General features: G+C 37.5%; 1 protein-coding gene across 6 annotated transcripts in view; it reads left to right on the top strand.

Annotated features, from left to right (window-relative positions):
- Positions 1 to 18,887, top strand: part of LOC126753090 (sex determination protein fruitless) — a 456,704-nt gene that overhangs the window by 94,320 nt on the left and 343,497 nt on the right. The window contains exon 1 of one of the 6 annotated variants that reach the window (XM_050464307.1): positions 3,099 to 3,160. The exons of the other annotated variants lie outside the window; for them this stretch is intronic. The gene's annotated coding sequence lies outside the window, so the exon portion shown is untranslated. Of the gene's footprint in view, positions 1 to 3,098; positions 3,161 to 18,887 lie in introns of those variants that run through there. 6 annotated transcript variants of the gene reach the window in all.

Raw genomic sequence — 18,887 nt, 5'->3', positions numbered from 1 at the left:
TGCTGAACATACAGCAAGAAAATCACATACATATGAGATCAGTTCAAAAGTTTTGCTTCAGATTATTTTTATATTTCGACTTTGTCTAGCAGTAGCATGAATTCGAAGCTTGTCATCTAATGACAAAATTATTTGATGATAAAATTCGATGCAGATTTTCTTTAGTTTTAATAATAAGTAATTTCAATTGTTTCACTCATAGTTGTCTGCGATTCTCAACCAATTTATGCAGCTTATGAAGAATGAGCTCAACTTCCAACCATATACCATATGCATGAAAACTATGCAACGTTTTGCCAAAAAAAAGCGAAGGCATCTTCGTTAACTCTAATTATTCAAAAAGTCCAATTCAGCAAAACATTGTATTTTTTAGACATGTGATTTTCAAGAAGAAATAAAACGGATATAACTTTAAGTTATGAACAAGAATTAAGCTTTATTAAAAAATAAGTGTTTGCCAGTATATTCTGAAACTATTTCGGGCAAGTGACAAGCTAATTGAATGAATTACAGGCGAGAGAACCAATTTTTGACCACATTTTGCAGCAATTGGAACCGTATGTCAGCAACTGCTGGCCGACTATTCAGGGCTTCAATCATCTCGGGCTTATTCGCAAGGACAAACGACATTACATAAGCCCACAAAAAATAATCTAGGCAGACACGAAAAAAATCATTAATCACGATGCTGTAACATTATGGACGTTTTCGTTTTTGAAGAAATATGGACCAATAATTTCCTCTGTCCATAGAGCACATCAAACAGTGACTTTTTGAGGATATAGCGGCCTCTCAAGCTGTAGCGTCATCGGCTTGCACTATGCCATAAATTGGAATCTGAGGATGCACATTATCCATTGTAGTAAACGTGGTGCAAAACCGATTCTTAGTTTCTCGAATTATTGACTCTACTGGGTGATAATATTGGGCAGATGTGAGAACCAAAATATTATATTGATAATAAATTTGCACGACTTGCAAACTTGTTCCGACGTAAGTCTGTTTATTATGAAATCACAAACCAAACAGTATATAATTCTGGTAGCAGCTGTTAAAAAGTCTAACAACGAAAAAGTATAGCCGAACGTCTAAAAGATATACTTATGTAAGTTATATACCAAATACCAATGCTCTTGACAAATGTCACAAGGCATTCAGTATGAATTTCAAACACTTTCTGATGAATATAATTTTTGGCTCCCGTATTTTGGTTAAATTACTTCCTAAATTTAGCGGTGGATGGTTTTTACAATATTTTTTTCTCTAGGTGATGCTTCGATGAAATATACAGCTCTTTAAGGATCAAGAGATGTAGTTAAAAGTCACAACTTCCTTAAGCAAAGTTCAGAAATTTATTGATTAGAATTAATCGATAATTTTTAAAAAATATATAAATAATACTACAATAAAAAAGGAAAAAAACAAAGAAGAAGATAAGAGAAAAAGAAATATTACACTAATAGTGATTCAAACTAACACTAAATATTCTAAAAGCAATTCCTAAAAGGTTTGACGTATTTAAATATATTGAATGTATTAATGGGTGACTATATCGTCACCTAAAGTGCAAAACAACGTATCATCAAAAAAATCAAAATCGATTTTTTTATTGCTCGCGATGAACATTATCATATTACATATGGTATATCTAACACAAAATTTTCTGCTGCCGTTGTCACATATAACCAATATATAACCATTTTATAACCAAAACTCATATTTTGTTTCAATATGCATGGTTTCTATTATATAATTTTTCCTCCGCCTGTAAACTTATGAAAAGTGATGTTACGCTTTTTTGCATTTTTGGTGACGATATGCCATAAATCTTAATGTGTTAGTAAGTTTATAACTACAAATAATAAAATAAACAATAATTTTCGAATTTAGTGCATTACAAGGATTATAAAACTATAGAAATCACAATGTATACGATACAGTGCTGCTTAATGATTCGTAAGTTATTCTTCAAAAATATTACTAATCAAATGTTCACTACTACTCAAAGTAAAATAATGGTATTTAAAAAACTAAATATTTAAAAAATTTTGAAAAATAAAATATTTTTTTTCTGATTTGCATATTATAATAAGGAATAATGTAGTAATGAGTAATATACAAATCAGAAAAAAAATCGTTTAGAAATCCCTATAACTATAAAAATACTAAAAATAAAAATATCAATCCAAATATATCAATTTTATTTATTGTTTCCAATAAACGTATACTTTCATCTGTAGTGTCACTTTATCTAAGTAGAATAAGCACCAAAGGGAATAATTTTGTAAAATATCTACTATAACCGAGAGTACAAAATGTCAAAAAACTAACCGATCAAATCCAGTTACTACCTGGAAGCATACAATATATACTAACGCATACATACAAACACATATGTAGATTATAAGCATACAAAGTGTATACAAGCAAACAAACTAACAAATATCTCCAATGGTGATAAACGGTGTAAGCACGGCCAAATATGCTTTGTTCGCTAACTTTTCAAAGGCACTGTAAAAAAGGCAAAAAACATTAAAGCAACTGCAACACCAATTTAAGAAAATTAGCAAAGATTCCAGTAAGAAATATTTATAATCGGTATTTAAAAAAAAATAGCAGCAAATAGTAGAACATAATGGTTAATATACATACAAACATATATACTAAATACTTAATACTAAAGTTAACTAAAACGTATACACTATGCACTTAGCAAAAATAACTTCTTCCTTGATAGTAGACGTGTAGTGAAAATATTTAACGCAAACTATTTATAAGAAATATAACCAAAATATATATATATATAAATATCAAATAAGCTTAATCTGGCTCATAAGATTTACATATTAACAATTAAAATTTATACAAAATAGCATCACTAAATATATATAAAATCTGTGAAAATATTAATACCAACCAAAATTTATTATACAAATATCATAAGAGCGAGTATGAAATGCATAAAAGTAATAAAAAATTTTTCGAAAATATTTAAGTAACCTATTCAATATCCTAACCTTTGCATATCTTAATGTTATTGCTATATCACTACTCACTCACTGCTATTGATTGAGTCACGCGCATTAATTAAAGTAAATCTGAAAGTTTCGCGCTTCAATCAACCAACCATTCGTGTAAACCATGCAATCTGGCGCCTTCGGTAAGTCTGTTCTTTAATCACTATACATACAAATATACAAGAGGAATGAACTATGCAAGCAAATACTTATGTATGTAGATAACATAAACTAGCTAGGCTTGTTTAGTTTATATTAATGAGCAAACCTTAAAGCATTTTGGAGTAGAGAAAGCATAAAAAGCTGCATAATAAATTAGTGAAAACTATCTAAAACTATAATTATATAGTACATACCTAGAATAAAGTGATATAAACAAGACTGATAGAGACATGATTACGATACGAAATGTCATAAACGCAAGAAACTGTCGAGTTCTCATATTAATTGCAAGTCATTCCAACCGTTATGACGTCACGAACCAATATTGTGAGCTTACAAAGGCACATCAAAAAAGAGAAGGAGATGAAGCTGTCGTAATATCAATTTCTATCAATCTTGTTCTGTGGAGATTATAACTAAAACCAAAACTTAAATTTTAATTTATAATATTTACATAATATAAATACAAATACTTTATATTTACCATAAATCTATATTAATCAATATATCAATTTTAATATATATACTAGATTCATATGAGTACCAATAAGATTCAGACTCCAAATTCCAGCACCAGAAATTTGCGCATGAAGCTAGGTCCATGTTGAATAAGTGCTTCTTGAGCTTACAATGGCCAGTGTATAAGGCGACAAGTAGCTTGAATTTGTCCCTTGGGAGGTTGATTACATATTTAAACCTTTTGAGGTTGTAACCACTCATTAGCATGACTTGGAATTGTTGCTAATACCCCTCCCTAGACACTGTTTGATCCTTGCGGAGCAACTCCTTTAAGGTATGATCGAGCTCATCCCCCAGTTCATTCCTGACTATACCTTTGTGGCCGGATACCCAGATAAGGTGCTCTTGGTTACGTTCTAATGGACTGTTCAGTCATTCTATACACTCCTGCATTAATAGCGATTGGATCCCGTCAAACACAGAGATCGCTTTAAGTGCCGCTTGACTGTCGCTGAGTATAACTATACGTTCATTGCGATAGTTGCGTTGGAGGTTTATCGCTACGCTTCGACTTATACCAAAGACCTCTGCTTGGAATATGCTCGGAAAACTACCCATAAGTTTGGACAGTTTGGTGCGTGGTCCTGCGACTTCTGCGCCAATTCCCTCCGACGTTTTCGTGCCGCCGGTGTACCACTTCATTGTAAGTAGCTCGAGAATGAACTCGTTCCATTCATCCTTACTGCAGAGGGTAACCTTGAACTTCTTAGTGAGTACACTTTCGGTAATGCTGTCCCTTGGGAGAAAAGCGAGTGGTATTTCGCCACTTAAGTCCTTCATGAGCTGGGCAAGAGATTACCTTACCTCTGCAAACCCTTCTGCTGTCATTTGGAGCAACGTATGTTTGGCAATCTGACCGATTACTAGGTGAAGCGGTGTGAGATCCAGCATGACTTCAAGTGCCGCCGTCGGACATGTGCGCATGGCACCCGACCCGCAGATGCAGGCGAGTCGTTGCAGCTTTGATAGTGGAAGTTCTACCGAAGTCTGTGAGGTTTTCGAGACCCAATCAACCGTTCCATTTGATCATAGTGTACAACCATCTGAATTGCAGCCCCAGTATCTACTAGCTCTTATTACATATGTGTAGTATTATTACCCTAACTTTTATATTTAATATGCCTCTGTCCACTGTATTAAGCTCACCAGATTTCCAGACAACGTTATAATTGAGTGAGTAATTTCGTTTACGAATTAATGTAAATAATTTGCCCATTATTCTAACTACGGTGAAATATGAAATGCCTATTATGTAATAGGCTGTGTGCTATAGATATACATACAAGGTGCGTTCCAAAGTAAACAGGACTTAAAAAAAAACAACAGAACAAATGGGTTTTTCGGCAAAATCAATTTATTTATTCAAAATAGTCTCCTTCTGCTTCAATACAGATACAATATCAGGGGGCGCTAGATTCAAAAAGTCCTGTTTACTTTGGAATGCGCCTTGAATATCCACTAGTAAAAAAATTTAATAAAACAGATAGTTTTATACCGTTATGCCGCTTGCTTAGAAACTAGAGGGTAATTTACCTTATTACGACATACAACATTTGTAATATTTATGTATATAAACTTTGTGTTACGAATAACGACACGAAGTCACGCATAGACCAGTTTTAGTCCTTTGCGATACAAAATGGAGCTCAGTTTCTAGATAGTTATTTACCATGCTTTTGTCGAAATCGTCGTATAGACTATGCATGTTTCCCAATGTTGATCACTTTTTCGGATGTTGGCTGTACACCAGTCCTCACAATCTCATCCAGCACTTTCTAATGCTGCCCTGCTTCCTAATATACTTCTGGCCGATATGCGATACGAGGTTCCTGCCTTGATAGCTGATTAGCTGTCTACGTAGATGTTGACTCAGGAATTCTTTGCAGGTGCATTAGAGACCAGCTTCTCGGTTTTCGAAGCGAAGACCTCAGCTTGAAATATTCTGCAGTCGTCTTGCATCTTAAAAGGTTGACTTATGCCTAATTTTGGACAGTATATTCCCACACCAACTCCATTGTGCATTTTCGAGCCATCCGTATAGATGTTTAGAGTGTTGCGCTTAGCTAACATACGTTTACGCCAACTATCTTTTTCTATGTTTACTTTGAACTTTCTTTCCCACCAGTAGAAAAGCGCCATCACCCACCGAGCTATGCCCGAAGGTTCTATATGTAAACTCTCCTGCAGCCAGTAGTCGTCCCGCCGATTTTGCTGCACAATTTTTAGCGAAGACAGGTTTATTACCAGAAGGCAGGTTTAGTACCAGTTCAAGAGTCGCCAACCAAGTTGTTCTTAAAGTGCCCGTTATGGACACCGAGCCTCTGAACCCTTTCCATTTGCTTCCGATAGGTGGATTTTTGTACGCCTGTGTAGCTGTGTAGAACCAGTGCAAGAGAGAGCCCCCAGGTTGTGCCGGGCGTCTGCCTACATGCATATAAAACATTGCTGGCTTTCCTCACTCTTTCTTCCACGTTGTGCTTCCACAGCAATTTGTTGTGCAAGGCTACCCCAAGGTACTATTGCTCATCTGAAGCTCTAACATATTCTCATCTTTCTGGCAATTTTGAGCTATAGGGCGAATGAGCCAAAACTGCGGCTGGCCGAGCGTTGTCGTGGCGGAAAATTATTGCTTTGGGCACGCAATAAATATTCTTACCTGCTTTCAGGACTTCATAATACAAGACGCTCTTATGAATCTACTAAATACAGAGCATTACCTTGGCATCATAAATATTGGTTTTTGCCGTTGATTTTGCTGGTTAGTCTTTTAAAATTGTTTATGTTTAGGGATCTATTTTTCATCACGAATCACAATTCGGTGCGAAAGTTACTTCCTTTTGTAGCGTTCAAGCAGCATTTTGGACTTCCGAAATTACCTTTCAACGTTTTTCGGCTCCAATTCCGGTTGCGTTTAAACGTTTTGAGATGGTCGCGCTTTATCAAGGCTCTTTATCGAGTAAAGCTTCCAGTTCCAAATAGTCAAAAATGATTTTTGACACATTTGCTTGGCCAAAGGATGTTCATCATAAACTTCCACCTAACTACGAAGACTTTCGGCTGCGGTTTACTTCGATTCTGATACGAAACAGCGATCATAACGATCAAAAATCCCATAAATGATTTTGGACGACATTCCGTCTTTTCCAAATGACAGAAAAGTATGACAAAAGGTTATAAAAAAATAGTGCAAACAGCAATTTTCTTGTAGCTAGCATCTAATTTAGTGGCAAATTAATTAGTTCTATTTCTAAGACATCTTATTTCTTGTTGAAGTTAACTGTAGCTATTATAAATTAACCGCTATAAATAGATTTCCTTAACCAATTTGTCACCTTGAATAACCAAAACGTTTAAATATTTCAAACTAATAATCGAATTATATATCTACCTTGGAGAATAGGAAGAAAATTTTATATTTTCACGGAAATTGTAAACATAGCCTTTAATAAATTCAATCACAAATCACCATCAAACGAATACCTTATGCAATTTGAGGCGGTCATTGCGTATGAGTAACATTCTGTGGCTTTAAACGCTAAGCTTACACGCGTGCAGACAATAATGTTTGTTCAACACCATGTGAATGGCCTTAAGCGATTACAGCAGCGAACAACCTAAGCTATATTTCTACATTGCAGAGAGTCACTGTACCTTGGTGTGCGCACGAATTTCTTCCGGCAAAATGCCAAGATGAATTACAAAGGATTTCGCTCAAGACAAATTTAGGCAAAACAGTGAGAAATAATAAATAATAAAAAGGCTTAAACGCACAGATAAATATTCAATTTACGACAAGCAAATATGGCTAAGACTCTATTGCGCTTTCGTGGGGCAAAGGGAGCGTAAATGAATGCTTCGGGTAATTCAAAATTGCCTAAGAGTGTGAAAATGTAAGAAAAACGTGCACAAAGCAAATATTAAATATGTGCCGAGATTAACACTTGACAGTTAGGCGTGCAAATAAACAGTTGTCTGCAGATATTACTTACGCAACTTAAGCGTAATGTCACGCACGCTTTTGTAATTTTTGCCAAAGTTTGTTGCAAGTTTCTACGAGTGTCATAAATTGAGAGACTTGTTTGATTAGTTTTTTGAATAACTGCAAGTCGCTAAAGATTTGTGCGATTATGTGTGCAAATGAAATTTATTATAAATATTATTATTTGCATACAATTTTCCAGCTGAGTAGCTCTTATTTGCATTATGTGATATTTGTTTGGCTTATCTATTTATTATTTTGGTTCAAGCTCTTATTTATTCGGTAAGCAAATGTCAGTTTCACACTTTTCTAATTTACATTTCATTTTAGCACATATGTTGTGTGAATGTATGCGGTCTGCCTTGAAAAAGCGAGAGTGTAATAATAACTAAATTTTAATTTATTTGGACTTTTAGTTTCTCGGCAGCAATTTTATGTGTTTTAAAGTAACAAAAACAGAATAAGGATTTTTATTATAACTAAATTTGTGAAATTTTATCTAGCTCATTTCTTTCACTTTTCATTTCAAAATTATGCTCGGAGGAAAGAATTTAGAGAAAGTGGTGAAAAAATTCTCTCTCAATCTCTTAAATTCATTTTCGTGATAATTTCTCAGTAGTAATGATATAATAGATGATAGTTTCACTACTTTTAATATGGTCAAATTCTATGAAGGGCTATCCAGAAATTCTCATAACTATTATATTTCAAAAGATATCTTGTGACTTAGAGACTTAGTTCGTATTATTACCCGAAGCAACGATAAAATCTTCGAAGAAATTGTTCAGATTGGATTACTAAAGTATATAGCTGCCACACAAACTGACCAATAAAAGGGGAATACCTAGTGTCATATTAAAGAAAATATCGATTTCTTCCATATTTCTGTAAGCTTATCTTTGGAAAATAACGTGCTAAAATTTAAAAACGATATCTGAAACAGTTTTTGAGTTGCAGCTTTCTAAACTTCAAAACTTTTTCATCCTCTTTATTGGCGGAGTTTACAGTAGCATGCCAATCGGTCGATCTTCTCGTTGTTTGACGCCAATTGGAGATACCAATAGTAGTCAGGTCTTTCTACACCTGGTCTTTCCAACAGAGTAGAAGACTCTTCTTACTGCGTCGAATACTCTCAGAGCTGGAGAGTTTTCATCCATTTGGACGACATGACCTGCCCAGCGTAGGCGCTGTCTCTTAATTCGCTAAGCTATGTCAAAATCGTCGTATAACTAATACAGCTCATCGTTCCATTTGCCGTTGCCAATGTACAAATGATCATAAATCTTCGGCAGAGCCTTTCTCTCGAAAACGCGTAACGCCGACTCATAAGATGTTGGACGATGTCATGCATCTGCACTATATAGCAGAACGTTGATGTTGAGTGACTTATAGATTTGGTTTTTGTTCGTCGAGAGAGGACTTAACTTCGCAATTACCTACACAGTCCGAAGTAGCGCTTCTTGGTAAGAGTTTCATTTCTCTTTTTTTTTGTCTGCAACTACGTCTTGTTTCCTTGCATTCCTCATCGTACCAGCTGCTCTTTTGCCTTTTCCGAAAACCGTCTCACTTAAGCTCGCTTACAAACGGATGTTTCTTTGCTACCCTGAGGATACTTGGTCTAAGATCAAAAGTCGTTAGCTGCTTGACCCAAATATAAAATAATCGTTTCTGACCGCTACAAAGTGAATGACCCTCAGAGAACGTTCCTCACTTACGTGAACTTATATAGATGGCTCCATCTGCTAAACATTTTTCAAATAGCTTGAGTGATTTCTCACAAATTATTCTGCCATTTTTGGCTTAGACCGTAGGTCGCTTCTTCCATGGACAAGGTCCAAATCACTTTAGAAGTGGGGAACCTTGTTTAGCGCCCTTTGAGATCGGTAATAACTCTTCTTTTTCTTCTTAATTGGCGTAGACACCGCTTACGCGATTATAGCCGAGTTAACAACAGCGCGCCAGTCGTTTCTTCTTTTCGCTACGTGGCGCCAATTGGATATTCCAAGTGAAGCAAGGTCCTTCTCCACTTGGTCCTTCCAACGGACTGGAGGTCTTCCTCTTCCTCTGCTTCCCCCGGCGGGTACTGCGTCAAATACTTTCAGAGCTGGAGTGTTTTCATCCATCCGGACAACATGACCTAGCCAGCGTAGCCGCTGTCTTTTAATTCGCTGAACTATGTCAATGTCGTCGTATATCTCGTACAGCTCATCGTTCCATCGAATGGGATATTCGCCGTAGACAATGCGCAAAGGACCATAAATCTTTCGCAGAGCATTTCTCTCGAAAACTCGTAACGTCGACTCATCGGTTGCTGTCATCGTCCAAGCCTCTGCACCGTATAGCAGGACGGGAATTATGAGCGACTTATAGAGTTTGGCTTTTGTTCGTCGAGAGAGGACTTTACTTCTCAATTGCCTACTCAGTTCGAAGTAACACCTGTTGGCAAGAGCTATTCTGCGTTGGATTTCTAGGCTGACATTGTTGGTGGTGTTTACGCTGGTTCCAAGAAAGACGAAATTATCTACGACTTAAAAGTTGTGACTGTCAACAGTGACATGAGAGCCAACTGGCAAGTGCGACGACTGTTTGTTTGATGACAGGAGATATTTCGTCTTGCCCTCGTTCACTGCCAGACCCATTTTCTGTGCTTCCCTGTCCAGTCTAGAGAAAGCGGAACTAACGGCGCAGGTGCTCGATGATATCAGTTCTGCAGCTGTACACTCGAATAATTGTACCTCCAGCAGCAGCAGTTGAAGAAGTCGCACGATAAGGATTCGCCTTGTCTGAAACCTCGTTTGGTATCGAACGGCTCGGAGAGGTCCTTCTTGATCCTGACAGAGCTTTTCGTGTTGCTCAACGTCAGTTTACACAACCGCATTAGTTTTGCGGGGATACCAAATTCAGACATCGCGGCATAAAGGCAGCTTTGAAATCGACGAAGAAGTGGTGTGTGTCGATTCTCCTTTCACGGGTATTTTCAAAGATTTGGTGCATGGTGAATATCTTGTCGGTAGCTGATTTGCCAGGTCTAAAGCCACACTGGTAAGGTCCAATCAGTTTGCTGACGGTGGACTTTAATCTTTCACACAATACGCTCGATAGAACCTTACATGCGATGCTGAGAAGGCTAATCCCACGGTAGTTGGCGCAGATTGTGGGGTCTTCTTTTTTAGGGATTGGGCATAGCGCACTTAAATTCCAATCGTTGGGCATGGTTTCGTCCGACCATATTTTACAAAGAAGCTGATGCATGCTCCTTATCAGTTCTTCGCCGCCGTGTTTGAATAGCTCGGCCGGTAATCCGTCGGCCCCCGCCGCTTTGTTGTTCTTTAGGCGGGTAATTGCTATTCGAACTTCTTCATGGTCGGGCAATGGAACGTCTGCTCCATCGTCATCAATTGGGGAATCGGGTTCGCCTTCTCCTGGTGTTGTACGTTCACTTCCATTCAGCAGGCTGGAGAAGTGTTCCCTCCATAATCTAAGTATGCTCTGGGCATCGGTGACTAGATCACCTTTGGGGGTTCTACAAGAGTATGCTCCGGTCTTGTAACCTTCTGTAAGCCGCCGCATTTTTTTTTAGAATTTTCGAGCATTACCCCTGTTGGCCAGCTTATCAAGCTCTTCGTACTCACGAATTTCGGCCTCTTTCTTTTTCTGTCTGTGGTCGATCGTGACGTTGCGAGGCAGTCTGTTTTCTTTCCGCTGCGACACGGCACTCCTCGTCGTACCAGCTGTTCTTTTGCGTTTTCCAGAAACCAACGGTTTCGGTAGCAGCTGTACGTAACGAGTTTGAAATGCCGTCCCACAGTTCCTTTATACTGAGTTGTTGACGAGAGTTCTCACAGAGCAGGAGTGCAAGCCGAGCAGAAAATCGTTCGGCTGTCTGTAATGATTGCTGCTTCTCGACGTCGAACCTTCCTTGTGTTTGTTGACGTGCGTTTTTATCTTGCAACAAGATAGTGGTCCGAGTCGAAGTCAATCAGCCTCAACCCATTTGGGAATGTTTCGTCGTGGAGGCTGAATTTACCGACCGTAGTGCCAAATATACCTCCTTTGGCCACCCTGGCGTTAAAGTCGCCAAGCACGATTTTGACATAGTGGCGGGAGCAGCTCTCATATCGCTAATCAGCGATATGTTGAAGAACCTTCCTTTGATGCGGATTGTGGCAGGACGTTCATTCACCGGAGTGAATGATAGTACTTGGCGACGGAGTCTCTCTCCCACCACGAATCCAAGACCAAACTTGCTCTCTTTGAATGGTCACTGTAGTAAATGCCACAAGGACCTACTCGCTTCAATTCTTGTCTTGTCCATCGCAATTTTAGGACGGCGGTGATGTCAGCCTTCACTCTGGGCAGCGGTACCTTCCCATTTAAAGGACCGGACATTCCAGGTACATGCCCTAATATCGTAGTCCTTATTTCGTTTGCCATGGTCGTCATCAAAAGGGGGTCTCTCATCCGAGACTGTTGTTACTTTTTCATTGGGGAGGCTTTTTCCGTGGCGGGTCCCAAACCCAGCGCACAACCCTATGTAAGGGATGTTTCGCCTTCTCACTTTAGCTCGCCACAGGATACTTGGTCAAAGACCGGAAGTTGTGAGCTGCTTGAGCCATGTGTAAAAGAATCGTTTCTGGCCACTCCCAAGTGAATGGCGATCAGAGAACTTTCCTCACTTGCGTGAACTTCTACGCAGCGTTTGAAAAACTACGCTACTCTCGTAGCATTTCATTTTACTCTTGCTACCGCTCTCACTTTGTCGGGAGCCACAGCGTAGCCTTAGCATAACAATGTAAAGTATGTGCTCTACTCTGCTCCGAGTTTTGTTAGGTAAAAAACTATAGCTGGAGCGGGAGCAAAAAATTAAATTCTGCGCTATGCTCTGGCGTAGCGGTAGCAAAAAATTGGGAGCGGTAGCACAGCAGAGCTAATGAAAATTTTGATGTGCTACAGCTCCCGCATGTGTTTGTTGTTTTTTTTTCTTTTTTGCTATTGTAATTTACAAGTATGGTACAAGTTGGTATATAAAAGAAAGTCGCTTATAACTCAAGAATGGCTGAACCGATTTGGCTTAAAATTGGTGGGGAGGTAGCTTAGAAGCAGGGTAAGGACATAGGATACATTTTATCTCTTTATGCTAAAATTCAATACAACTCATAAATACAAAAATTATATTTCAAATCATAAGCATTTGTTCAAAATTTATGTAAGAATCATTTGAAAATTTTAGTAATTCAAAAATAGAAAGAAATAAGTAAAAATTTTCATATCCAAACATGCTTAGTATATGGGTTATACTGATTTTGCTCCTTAACCAGGTAGTTTTCTTTTAAGACGAACCCGTCCGATATATTTAATATCACAACAAAAAATGGCATTGGAATTTTCATCGTCAAGGCACTGCGGATACTTTGCTAGATTATTGGTGAAGGACGCAAATGCATTCATAACAAACCAAACGGGATATCTAACATAAGGATATAGCGGAATAATTGGAGTGTTGATAAAAAGGTTTATTATAATTTTAGATATACAGAAATCTTTTCGATTCTTTGCAATATACATTGAAGTATGTATATGTGTACAATTTCAAACTGATTCTTCCTAAAAAATGATAAAATTTCTAAATATTGGGAATGGTAGAATAGAACTGCAAATACGCAGTGCAATGGATTAAAACTGGTACTGGTAATCAGTAGATGAATATTAACCACGTGTATTCCAAAAGATAAAGGCCAGGTATCTAAACCTGATTTTTCCACGAAATTCGCATTTTTTTGTATAACTGACAAGAGCTACAGCGTCTAAAGTCAAAGCGATGCCATAAAATACCTCTGATCTGTAGGAATTTAAAGATAAACAGCCAAGATTGTAGTGTATTTTCTATGGAAAATTTTTATATGCCTCGGTCCAGTTCTTAATGTTAATATGTAGGGCTAAAATTTTCAGGGAATTTTTTTTTAGGGTATTTCCAAGGAAATTTCGTGAGGGGACCGAACAAAATTAATAATTCAAAAAAATAAAAACACCCTAATGTATATAAAAAGGGGGAAAGTATATGTAGTTAAAATTAATTTCGAAAATTCATAGTAATTGAGTATTGTAATACATTTGGAATAGATGATGTTCTTGGTAATATAAAAATGGTAAATATTTTACATAATAAAAAAAATTTTTTAATTTATTCAATTATTATCTAATTCACTTTATTCATATATATTTCTTAAAATATTTGATTTTAGACTTATAAAGTCACTTGACGCAACAAGTGCCAAAATGATTTGCATAACATTTTTTTGTTTGAATTATTCAATTAATTCAAATATTATGACAGAAAATAGCAAAAAAGAAAAAAAAACGACAAACACATGCGGGAGCTGTAGCACATGAAAATTTTCATTAGCTCTGCTGTGCTACCGCTCCCAATTTTTTGCTACCGCTACGCCAGAGCATAGTGCAGAATTTAATTTTTTGCTCCCGCTCCAACTATAGTTTTTTACCTAACAAAACTCGGAGCAGAGTAGAGCACATACTTTACATTGTTATGCTAAGGCTATGCTGTGGCTCCCGACAAAGTGAGAGCGGTAGCGATAGCATAGCAATAATTTTAGAAATTTTGCTGCTACGGAGTAGTAAATGAGAACCCTGCTTCTACACATGACTCCATCTGTCAGACTCACCTTCATTAGTTCATCAGTTTTGGTTTATATTTCTCTTTTTATCGTTACTGTTTTTTCTGCTGTAACTAGTATGCTATTTATATACATACAAGTATGTTCATATTTTGTATAAACTATTTATATTATGCTCTCCTACAGGTTTCACTTTGTTTTTTTGAATTCAAGCAACATCCTCCCACCATTCTGTTTTTTTTTTTCAAACGTATGGCTCTACGCATTGACCTATAGACGGACAAAGTTCTACACAAAAATTACATATATATCAACAATAGGCTTCTAGCCTAACACTACATACATCTACAAGACATCCTGTTAGTCTAGCCAACAATACAGAATTTATTAAAGTAAATATACCTTTCTCTCTATCTCGTAGAACCGGAGTCATACTAGAGAGCTGCATACTACTGCTTTCTAAGAAATTTAGGTTCCAATAAAATACAAACTGTATTCAGCCGCTTAAAGAATTTATATGATATTGACCATTTTTTTATAAAATTTCACCAAGCGCTTTGACATTGCCTAAAAATTGCCGAAATTTTGGATTTAAATCCGCTACCCACTGTACCTTAATCAAAATTATATTAATGATGGTGCTTTGAGAAGGCATTTCTTTTTTCAGAAAATCCTAAAATCTATTTAAAATAAATTAATGAAAAGACGATGTAATTTTCACTGGAATCATTTCGTTCATCATACGCCGTGGTGGCCGCTCAAGTAAAACTAATAAACAGTTGCAAATACTTAAACAATATGCCCTCATTTTGAAGTAAGATTTCCATATTGCTATTATTCGATAATAAATCAAATTTCATATACCTTAAAGGTTTTGTAAATGGCAACAAACAACAGAAATTTACATTAATTTCTTCGTAGCTGAGAGATGTTCATTTATACGAGCATTCTGAATGTGACAGCATTTTAAATAATAAAATTCAGCTTTAAAATCAAAATGCACAAGAACTTGTCCGCTCTTTATGAGACTACCAATGAGCTTTTCCGTCTTTGTAAATTTAATATAAAATCTCACTTTTGACAGCTTCATATTTGCATTTCGCTTAGAAAAGATGCTTCAAGGGCTTTTATTATTGTCATCGCTTTTGACACGTATGTAGTTCCTTATGACATTTTTGTTTAGATATGAGTGCTTTTGTTGTTATATTTGGGTTGCAAACTGAATTGCTTTGAATGAAGTGTGACTAGATAATAAATATTTAAATTTGTTTAACAGCAAATTTATTAAATGTTTCGGAAACAATTGGCCAATTTTTACAAAACGAATATTTTCTTCGAATTTGTGCGAGATTTTGTGTATCTAGACTATTTGTTTTTATTCAATTTAAAATGTTTGAATAAAATTATTTTTACAAAATAATCAACTGCAAATAGTAACAAGTGCTGTTTTTAACTATGTGACTTCCCCAAAGATAGAATGATCCTCCAATAAACTAATATTTTAAGTAATGTATAACAACGGTTCAGAATTGCGTAAGTTCTGTACGTTTATGGGTACGGTTAGATATTTCAAAATAAACGGGCTAGTCCAAATAACTCCATAACTTTTACATTAAATGAAAGTTTTTTGTAGGATAGTTAGAATAACTTCGATTTAGGTCGAATATGCAATGACATTTTGTTGCCATTTTGAAGGTGATTTTATAATGGCTCTCTTGAGTCGTTGTTGAGAATACAGGTCCGAATTATGGGTTTGTTGGCACTAGTAGACGATTTCCTGGCTATTCCAAGAGACAAGATAACAAAAACCACCTAACCCTCAATCCACGCCTGGCCATCGTTTGCACCGACTCACCGCGCTTCAATCATTCCCATAATTTTATCGACATTTTCGACAACTGGCCTTCCAGAACACATTGCATATCTGACATCAACATCATTTAATTATATTAGGAGATGGACTTAGTAAGATACAAAATAGTAGGCTTATACCTTAACAATTCGTTTTGGCTGACCTTGTATTCCAGGGACCTGAACCGCTAAAAAAAAGTTTAAAAAGGTTTAATTTCTCTCGCTTAAGGAAATATTTAAATCAATATGCATTATTGCTGGAATCCATTTTTTCAAAACAGAAGTTTTCAAAAATAATATTTGAAAAATCTTTAGAGAAAATTAGAGTAAATGAAATGCTCATAGTATTTCAGATATCTCTTCCATTAAGGGAAGGAAATTCGAATAAATTATTTGTGTAAAAGCTGGCATATCGGAAACAACAATAATGCTCAACCACCGGAAGCCTTCTGTCATGTACATTTAAATGCACTCAATCCACATAGCAAAAGGCCAAAATAACTAGTTATAAATAACTTTACGACTGGTGCGAAGCAAGTTCGACTAGAGTACTGACAACTTTATACTCGTAGTATCATCTAGTAACATATTTTAACGACTTTACTGTGGGTAAAATATGCAAGACTTTCTAGTTTAAATTTCGCGGGAAAACCCATTCGCGTAAATATTTTTTTTTCCTAGGTTGGTACTCGTATGACCATCAGTGACATCTGTGCCAATGTCATTGTCATTCTGAAGTACATAAAGTACGTTCGGAGATTTTTACCACGAGTTTTGCGACGCTGCAGTCCAGGATTCTGCGGGTCGTGCATACGTGCGCTGCGATAGAGATGACGGTCTGTAGCTTACGATCTCTGCCGAAGCTGCCGTGACGTTGCCGAGCCAGTGTCCAGGATTGACCATCAACATCAGCTGATGATCCATACGTTCATAAAATAAAGAAATTGGTGCTTGAGAATCCACAATTAACAGTCGGAGATCTTACTGGCATCGTTGGCATATCGCGCTCCGTTCCCAATGATCAATAAAAAACATTTGGTAAAGATCTTTTGGGTCACGGTAAGTAAAGTGAAAGTAAGATGGGTAAGCAAAATCTCCATTTTATTTTCATTAAAATTTGCATAATTTTAATGTCTTGTAGAAACAATGCTTTCCGACTACCAGGATGATTTGTTATGGTGAAATGTATCTCAGTTTTATAAGTCGTCAAAACTTACGGCGAAACTGACGTTGAGGTGATGTTCCTTCGCGAGAACAAAGCTCCATTCACGCCTCGGATTATAATGACCTTGGTCCGTCGAACGTTCGATACCATCCTGTTGTATTTCTCTTCAGGTTTCATATCTGTGCCGATATTAACTTCGACAAGGGCCTTTGGCAGGCGACTCGTCCTTGTCGTGCAACTTCTTCCGAATGCTGGAATTTACTGCGAGCTCGAACTCTAGGAGAAAATCGTCCCATTGCTGGTGTCGAGATTTGCTGAGTTGAACTAAATTCTCTTGAGATAAGGTGCGGTGACCATCTTCCTTTAGATAACGTTGCCATAGTGTACTAGTATATTGAACACCATTGTCCGATGATAAGAATCATCGGAACACCAAATCTTGCGAGGATTCTTTCTCGAAATGCGCCACGAAGTCCTAGTTAGCGCGCCTCATGGGGACTAATTCAACCCACTTGCTGAAGCGGTCGAAAAAAACCAGTAGCATTGACGTTGCCAAATGATCGCGGTAAGGGTCCTATAAAGTCGGTGCAACGAGGCAAACGCAAGTACGAAATATCTCTGCTGTCATCAAACAAACAGTTGTCGCACTCTGGCCAGTAATATCGATTGGCGACTCGGGCTACTGTCATGCCCATGTGTCCGGCACTAGGTCATAACACCCTTTGCGGAGTTTAGATACATAACTTCCAGGGTACAGCCTGTTCATCCTGGGAACCAGTGGCGATTAACACCACCAACCATGTAATCGGCGTACCTCTGGATTTGCGCGAAATCCTTTCGCCACCATTTACATTGGGATTGTTCTTTATGGTCCTAACAGGTGCTACTACTTTACGGACTGATGTCGAAGGTATGCTGAAATTCTAAAGCCCATCGTGCTATACGACCGGAAGGGCTTTCTAAGGAATTCAGCCACTTCAGTGACATATGATCGATTATCACTTTGAATCGATATCCCTCTTGGTAGGGTCCGAATTCCCCAGACTATGGCGAGGCACTCCTTCTCGGTAGCTGAATAGTTTTTCTCCACCTCATTGAAATTTCGGCTGGCGTAGGCTAACAAGACTGTGTCGATGAGTCGAGCGTCCGTCTGAGTTTCTGGCTGAGATCCGGAAAAATTTAACGAAAGATTTCAAATGCCGATTGTTGCTCAGCACCCCACTTGGCAAGAGTGCACGGCGAATATCGCGATCGATGGAACGATGAGCGATACCAGGAGATATACGACGACATTGACATGGTTCAATTCCTGGATTGCTGGAAAGTATTCGACGGTACCCGCCGGGGGAAGCACAGAAGAGGAAGACCTCCAGAAAAATCCGTTTTCAAGGTTAATTGGAGAAAGGTTGTTCCTGGCTCTGCTTGGAATATCCAATTGGTTCCTCACGTAGCGAAAATCGAAGAAACGACTGGCGCGCGCTGTTGTTAACATCGGCTATATATATATGGGCGGCTGCGCGTAAGCGGTGTTTACCAGATACTAAGAAGAAGATGAGTCTATC

This window comes from Bactrocera neohumeralis, chromosome 2, assembly GCF_024586455.1.
Source record: "Bactrocera neohumeralis isolate Rockhampton chromosome 2, APGP_CSIRO_Bneo_wtdbg2-racon-allhic-juicebox.fasta_v2, whole genome shotgun sequence".
Taxonomy (NCBI): Eukaryota; Metazoa; Arthropoda; class Insecta; order Diptera; family Tephritidae; genus Bactrocera; species Bactrocera neohumeralis.
Note: the sequence above shows the minus strand (reverse complement) of the source record. Positions and strands in the feature narration are given on the sequence as shown.